The following is an 8,680-nucleotide window of genomic DNA, read 5'->3' as shown; positions in this document are numbered from 1 at the left end:
GTTATTAATAAATTAAGGTTCATCAAAAAAAAAAAAAAAAAACACCTTGCAGTGTTTTATGATTTCTTCTGGCACCATTTGAGAAACATTGCTCAAAAAAAAGATGAAAAAAAAAAAAAGGCTTAATGAACTGCAGACAAGGCAATGATGAGCTTTGCATTAATGTAGAAAGAAACCCAAAGAGAACCTAGTTCAACCATTTCATTTTTAAAATGATGGAAAAAAGGACCCAGAAAATCTAAGGAAAGGTCATATATCTACTTATTTGCAAAGTCTCAGTATGAGAGTCTAGCTTTCCTAGTCAGCTTGTTATATTTCTGATTTTCTTTATGAGGTTATAATGGTATTAAGTGGAGAAACATATGAGTACCAATTAACTTCCCTAAAAAAGCACTGTGGCAAAATGGGTAAAAGGTCAGTCAGGAGGAATGAAATGCAGGTCCAACTTCTAACTGTATCACTGTTCAGTGGTTTCAGTCATGTCTTGATTCTTTGTGACTCTGTTTGGAATTTTCTTGGCAGAGATGCTGAATTGCTTTGTTATTTCTTTCTTCAGGTCATTTTACAGATGAGGAAACTGAAACAAATGGGCTCAAATAACTTGCCTGGAATCACACAGCTAGTAAGTGTTTGAGACCATTTTTGAATTCATGTCTTCCTAACTCCAGGTTTGATGCTTATCTACTACATTCCCTAACTGTATCACTATAGACAATTAACTTCTCAGTACCCACATTATTTTTAATATTACAACAACACCTTTTATTCAATGATCCTATGAACTATAGGGTTCTTGTTTGCTCCCTTAAATACTCTAAGGAGTTCCCCTTTGAATAGAAACTCCCTAAACCAGTCCTTTTCTGTCTTCCTTACATTCCTAAGACCTGTACATACCCTATACTGACCCCAGGACATTGTTGTCTTAATAGTAAGAGCAGAGGCAATCCTCACATTGTCACAAATAAATGCAAGGAAGAGATAAAGCTAATTCTGAGGATACAGAGTTTAGTAGCTAATTCCGAGGATACAGAGTTTAGTAGCTAATTCCAAGTAATATCTATGAGCTGCCTTCCATCTGTCTTCAGTAACAAATTTGAATTGACAAGGTAGAGAAAACCAGAGTATTATCAAGAATTAATTTTTTCACAACAAGATACTAAAAAGAAATATAACACTGAATTGTTTTTGAACATTTAGAAAAGGAACTGACGATCACTAACAGCCAATCTATATTGGCTTCATCAGTAACAGGTCATGTAACTTCATTTCTTTTTTTTGACAAGGCTCACTAGATGGATATATAAGAGGAATGCTGTATATATATATATATGTATATGTTTATATACATATATATACATACCTACATATATACATATATACTTATAGAGATAAAAAAAATTCGTTAAAGCATTGACAAATTATCTGCTGTTATCCCTGTGGTCTAGATAGAGCAATGTGGATCAGATAGGAATAAATGGGTTCAAATCTGGTCAAATGAGAAAGGACATCAATAACCAAAAAAAAAAAGACCCATATACACGCAAATGTCTATAGAAGCAAAGTACTTTTTATAGTAGCAAAGAACTTGATCCTTAAGCTACAAATTTAAGAATGACTAAGTAAGTTGTGGTACATGTGACAGACAATTACTCTGCCATAGGAAATGAGGAATATGATGGATGCAAAGAAGCAGGGGAAGATGTATATGAACTGATTCAAAATGAAGCAAGCAGAATAAGGAAAATAATATATATTAATAACTACAACAATGCAAATGCAAATAGTAAGAGCAACAAAATCTAAAATGAATGCTGCAAAATTATGACCTATCAGTCCCCAAGAGGACATATAAAAGGCTACTTCTTGGTTCTTTGAAGAGGTTTAAGATTATTTATATGAAACACAACATATATCAGACCTCTTCAATATGTTGGTTAGTTTTGTTAAACTATTTTTCCCCTCTTTTTTATTCTTTGTTACAAAGGATAGCTCTCTGGGAGAAAAAGATGGGAAGTATACACTAAAAAGTGTAGGCAACATAATGACAAAATATATGAACAAAAGCATTTTTAAAATAAGTATGAATAAGTTTATTCCCACTTGGAAATAGTGTTCTTAGCAAATGAACCAGGAATCTGATTTTTGGACCTAGATATGTTAAACATTTTTATTAATGACATGAGCAAATGCATAAATAGAATATAAAATTTACAGATTTCACAGAGCTAAAAATGGTTGCTGAGAAATTGGAAGACACCATCCAGAAAAGATCTCAAAAACCTGGAGAATATAAATTACTGAAGAAAAAAATCCCTTCTTGATAAAAATTTCTAGGAAAACTGAAAAACAGTGGAAGATAAATTAGGCTTAGATACCCTTTTATACTATATACAACATGCTCAAAATGAAAACCTATTTTTGAATATTAAGAATCACATTAAAAAATTTGAGCAGAATGAAACCAGGTTATTTTACAATGATTACTAAGGGGAAAGCTCCTAACTAAGCAAATAGACAATTTTAATATATAAAATAAAGAAAATTTTGCAATAATAAAATGAATTAGAGTAAAAGTGATAGTTTTGGGAAAACGTTACCTATAAAAGTCTGATAGCCAAAACACACATGGAAATTACTTACATATATAATGCCAAGACCCTTGTCACAATAGAAAAGTCTCAAAGGATATGAACAAGTGTAAAATGAAAAAATGAAAGTTTTCAACAACTCTATGAAATAATACTCTAAATCATTAATAATAAGAGAAATACAAATTAAAATTGTGAATATCAATATCACAGCTATCAATATAGCAAAGATAACCCCCCAAAAATGAAAACTGAACAGATCTAGAAGGAGAGTCACACTAATTCATTGTTAGTAGATTATGAATTGGTTGAACCATTCTAGGAAACAATTTAGAATTGTATCACAAGTCACTAAGTTGTGCATTGCCTTTGACAGAGCAATACCACTAATAAGCAAAGAGGATAAAGAGAGAAGGAAAAGGTTCTATATTTCTAAAAGTATTTATAATAGCATTTCTTGTTTTAGTGAAGAACTAGAAACAGGACTTTCAATATAATGATATTTGAATGTAATGGAATAACACTGTAAAGTAATATATGATGAATTAAAATAATTCAAAGAAACTTTTGAAGATTTATCTAAACTGATTCAGGATGAACTAAGCGGATCTATGAAGACAGTATATAAAATTATCAAAATAACATAAGAACAGTGATGAAGTTCCTCTTATGGGGCAGGCATTTTACTGGATACTTAGGCCTATATTTATTTAATGTTTTATACTTTAAAAAGTTTACATCCATTTTCTGATTTGATTGTCACAATAGCCTTATAAAGTAGATAGGGAAAAATAAGTTTACAATCATGACATCAGAAGACTAATAATGATGTCTCACACTTCTTGGCAGAGAAGTCATGGACTACAGATGTAGCATGAAGTTTTCACTTTCAGATATGGCCTGTGCCTTGATTTGATTTCCTCGGTTATATTAATTTGTTCAAAAGAGGGTTTTTTATTGGGGGAAATAGTGAATAGTAATAGATATATAATAAGAAGTATAAGTGAGAAGGCTGGTGATCAAAAAGATAGAAAAGTCAATAACTTTATTCTCCAATGGGGCCTGACTTTCTCCAAAACCACTTTTTTCTCTTCTTCATACTTAGTTTCCTTTCAATACAGACAAAGAAATCATGACTGTACAATACTATGATTTCTGATCCATTTTAGTCCAACAATGCATCTCCTACCTTCATTAATGTATTCTTTCTACCCTGTGAAATTTCAAAATTATCAATAAATTCTCTTTTAAATACAAAAAATGTTAAGGAAAACCTTTTCCATGACACTGGCCTCACTGTTGGTGAGGATATGTCTCTTTCATAACCCAATTGATATTGTTCTCAGAAGACTGTTAAACACAACTCTCTGGTGAGTCCCACTAACTCTATCAGCTAAGTATATAAATACCTACACATTTATACAAACACCATTCCAGAGGTGAATTACATGTATGTATGTATTATACACGTTTATTTAAACATTTATACAAATTGTATATCTGTGTTTACATATATTTTGTCTATGTGTGCATATCCTAACTCCAAAGTCAATGAGTACTTTTTTCCATTTAGCTAAGGCTCTAAGAAGATAAGCAATATATATAAAGAGAGAAGCAGAAGACTGAACTCTGAATTAAGGATAAAAACAATAGGTCAGTTTGTCTGAAATATAGCATGGAGGAAAGGAAATAATGTCAAAAAAAAAAAAAAGGCCTGGAAATATAGATTGGACCCTAGTTATGAAAGGCTTTGGGTTTTTTGTTTGTTTTTAATAGTATTTTATTTTTCCAAATATATGTAAAGATAGTTTTCAACATTCATTTTTATAAAACTGCATTCCAAATTTTTCTCCCTCCTCCTTTCTTTTCCCCCCTTCCCAAGACAGCAAGAAATCTGATATAGTTTAAATATGTGCAATTATAAAAGGCTTTGGATACCAAGTGGAGAGGTTTAAATTTTATCCTTGAGGCAATAATCACTAAATGTCATTGAACAGGGGAACAAATGACTTGTACTTTAAGAAGATTATTTTAACTGTGTATAAAATGGATTGAAAAGGAAAGCATAAACTAAGGGTCCAACTAGAATGTTTTTGCAATAGTGTTGGCTAAACATAATGAAAGCTTGGAACATGAGTAGTGGCCATGTCAATCAATGAATTAAATCAATCAACAAGCCTTGATTAAATAAATATTAAATATTATATGCCAAAAATTATGTTAAGTTCTGGGGAGACAAACACAAAGAATGAAATAAGCTCTGCTTTCAAGGAGATTGTGCCAGAAACACATACTAATAGAAATATATAAAGATTGAAAGGGTGAAAGTGCAACCCTTCCTCATCTATAATGCTTCTAATTCCTAGATTTTTAAAAAATCAAATCAATTTAGGCATCACATGAGGCTTCCACTGACCTACTTTCCCTCTCCAGGTTGCATTTTCTTTGTATTACTTTGAAATTACTTGGTATTTTCTTTGTTTTTTACAACTACATGCAAAGTAAGTTGTTCCTCCAAAAAGAATATACTTCTTTTTGGACAGTTTGTTTTTGTCTCCATGTCCCCTGTGCTTAGAATAATGCCATATGTAGTCAATGCTTAATCAGTGTTTATAATTGACCAATAGAAATAAAGATGGTTGAAAGGCATGTGGATCATCTAGCTGGACAGCAATGGGTAATATGGAACTGGATGGAGTTCATGAGAGAGACTAGAATTTGGATAATTATTTGCTTTCAGACCCTAAGTCCATTAGCTTCACCCTAACTGTTTTTCTTTTCCTAATGCAGAAACTATTGTGATATCCAAATATCACACATCTCCCAGGATACTCCTGTCATGGCTTCTCAAATGCTAGAAATGCCCCCTCTCCCAATAAAGTAATTTTCAGCACAGGGCTCAGAACATCTCAAGCTGCCTGAATATAAGTTAGAGGTATCTCAACACTGTATGAATCCTCTATCAATCTTCCTAAAAGTTTTTTTTTTTTTCCTGCAGAAACACCCTTAATTAACAGAGATCCAAGTTTGAAGGCTCAAAATGCAACCTCAAATTATACAGCCCAATTTTCTCCCACTGAGTCACATTTCCTAAGCTTGCACACCATTGTCACACATAATCATCACCAATTACTCTAAGTCCCAACATAATTTGCTCTCATCTTTATTCTTTCTGCAGTTTTCTAGACACTTCATACCCACTCACTCCACACTTAACAAATATATGAGCCAATTTCCATCTACTTCCTCCACTGATCACCAGCACGGGGCATATGTCTTAATACCATCTTATAACTTGGGGTTTAATTGTGCACTACAACAAGATTATGTGATGATTAACTGTGATGGTCTTGGCTCTTTTCAACAATGAAATGATTCAAGGCAATTTCATTAGACTTATGATAAAAAGAATCATCTGCATCCAGAGAGAGAATTATGGAGACTGGATGTGGATCAAAGCATTGTATTTTCACTGTTGTTTTTTGTTGCTTGTTTTTTTTCTCATGTTTTGTTTTTTCATTTTCTTTTTGATCTGATTTTTCTTGTGCAGCATGATGACTATAGAAATATATTTAGAAGAATTACACATGTTTAACCTATATTGGATTGCTTGCTGCCTGTGGGAGGGGCCAAGGAGGAAGAGAGAAATTTTTGGAATACAAGGTTTTGCGAAAGTGAATGTTGAAAACTATCTTTGCGTGTATTTGAAAAAATAAAACCTATTTTAAAAAATAATTTGGGCTTATGTAGAGGCCAAACTCTGGAAAAGTATACTTGAAACTTGAAAAAGGATACTTACAAAAACAGAAAAAAGAAAATAAAAAGGATACTTACAAGGTGTTAACTCAGTGGAATTGATGAGATGATGTTCTCTATTTCACATATATACTTAGCACTTAGTATGGTTCGCTAGTTCACATGTATTTAGTATGCTGTAATGATGTAATTGTACTAAGGTATTTAAGGGCTGAGAGGACTGGAAATGAGATATTCCATCTTTGACCATCCTCCTGGTGGCTCTCCTATCTCCTGAACTCCTCCATTCAGACCAAGACTGGGTCAGACTGTGACAAACACAGACTGTGAAGGAGGCAATAAAAACTTTGGACTCTATTCCTGTCCAGCCTTGTGATAACTATCCTGCTGAGACCAAGGCCTGTCTGACCATTGGAGGACCCTCAGAAAGCTAGCCCAAACATTACAGGCTTTGAGTAAGTCAATCAGTCAATAGACATTTGTTAAATACCTACTATGTGCTAGGCACTGCGCTAAACTCTGTTAATTGTCCTTCATTCTCAGAAGATCAATGACATTAGAAATGTGATGTCTTGACTTGCAAGTGAACTGGATTTAAGTGAGGCAGGGCTGTGCAAAGTCATCAGTATCACTTCCAGAGACATCTGAGTCCAGTGGCAAGATATAAATTAGGATGAATGGAGATGACTTCAGGTGCAGTGGGAGACTTTACCTTTTTTTGCACTGAGGATGCAAAAAAAAGAAAAGAGACTATTCCTATCCTCAAGGAGCTCACAATCTAATAAGATAGATAACAAGCAAACAAATGTGGATCAAAAAGCTATAGGCAGGATAAATAGGAAATAATTAAAAGCAATGAGGCATTAGAGTTAAAAGGTTTGGGGAAAGGTTTCCTACATAAGATAAGATTTGATGGAAGCCAGTAGATAGAAATGATATAGATCATTGCAAGTGTGTAGAATGATCAGGAAGCCATTGTCACTGGATTAAAGAGTGCATGGTAGGACTGGAAAGTTGAAAGTCTATGCTGTGAAGGGCCTTGAACACCATACAGAGGATTTTATTTTTAACATGGGGAATCAATAGGGAGCCACTAGAGTTTACTGAATATAGGTGGTGACATGGTCAGACTTGTCCTTTAAGAAAATCACTTTTAATGGCTGAATGGAGGTTAAATTGTAGTGGGGAGATACTTGAGGCAGGTAGACCTATCAGTAGGTTATTACAATAGTCCAAGTATGAGGTAATATACAAACATGGAGCAAAGGGTAGGAGGAATGATCCTCTTTTATAAATGTTAACTATTATTATCATATGAATCTAACGATGTGTCAGGCAATCTGCTAAATTCTTTATAATTTAACCTCATGAACTTCATTCTTATCTCACAAAAGAAGTTTGAAAACACATGCTTCTTTGCTTCTTGTTTATTGATTTTTTTTTCTTTTCTGAGGCTGGAGTTAAATGACTTGCCCAGGGTCACACAGCTAGGAAGTGTTAAGTGTCTGAGACCAGATTTGAACTCCGCTCCTCCTGAATTCAAGGCTGGTGCTCTATCCACTGCACCACCTAGCTGCCCTGTAATTTATTGATTTTTGTCAGGTTCATGGTAAAAAAAGAAAATTTTTTTAAATATGAAAGACTTAAAAATCTTAAATATTTAATGATAAATCTTAACTCCAGAAGCATTATGTTTTTCTGTACTCTGCATATGGGAATGTTTGTATTCATTAATGTTATGTTCATAGGTTGTTGTGTTTTTTTTAAAGAAAAGCAAGAAAAAAATTAAGAAATTGGCAAAAGTGGGATTTTTGCAGCAAAGATATAAGATGAAATTGAGAATAATTCAAACCATTTTTGAGGAATTTCGCACAATCAAGTTATTTCCCTGGTATGACCCTAAAAAATCAATATGTTGTCTTGGCCGTAATTTTTGGTCATGGCTAACAAGAGAGATAACTTTGTTATAGTATACTATATTGAGTAATCTGGCATAGTCTATATTTCCTTTCATCTTTTAAGTATTCGAGTCCATTCCAGGCCATCAGACATAGCTTCTAGCAAAAGTTTTCTGAGAATAATTTCCAGATGTGCTATATATTTCAGCCAAGATAACATGATTACCGACCATTGGAGAAGCATATTTCTCCCAGAAAAAGCATTCTCTATGAATTATGAGATATCTCATAGGATCATCAAAACTTCAAATCAAAGGGGGTCTCAGGAATCATATATATACTCTAATCTCCAAAGAAAGGATAAATCACCTCAACAAGTGGTCAACCATTGTCATTTCAAACACCTACTTTTAGCAACAAGAAATTCACCACAGTCTA

This window comes from Sminthopsis crassicaudata, chromosome 2 (assembly GCF_048593235.1).
Source record: "Sminthopsis crassicaudata isolate SCR6 chromosome 2, ASM4859323v1, whole genome shotgun sequence".
Lineage (NCBI taxonomy): Eukaryota > Metazoa > Chordata > Mammalia > Dasyuromorphia > Dasyuridae > Sminthopsis > Sminthopsis crassicaudata.
This window is presented reverse-complemented; position numbering follows the sequence as displayed.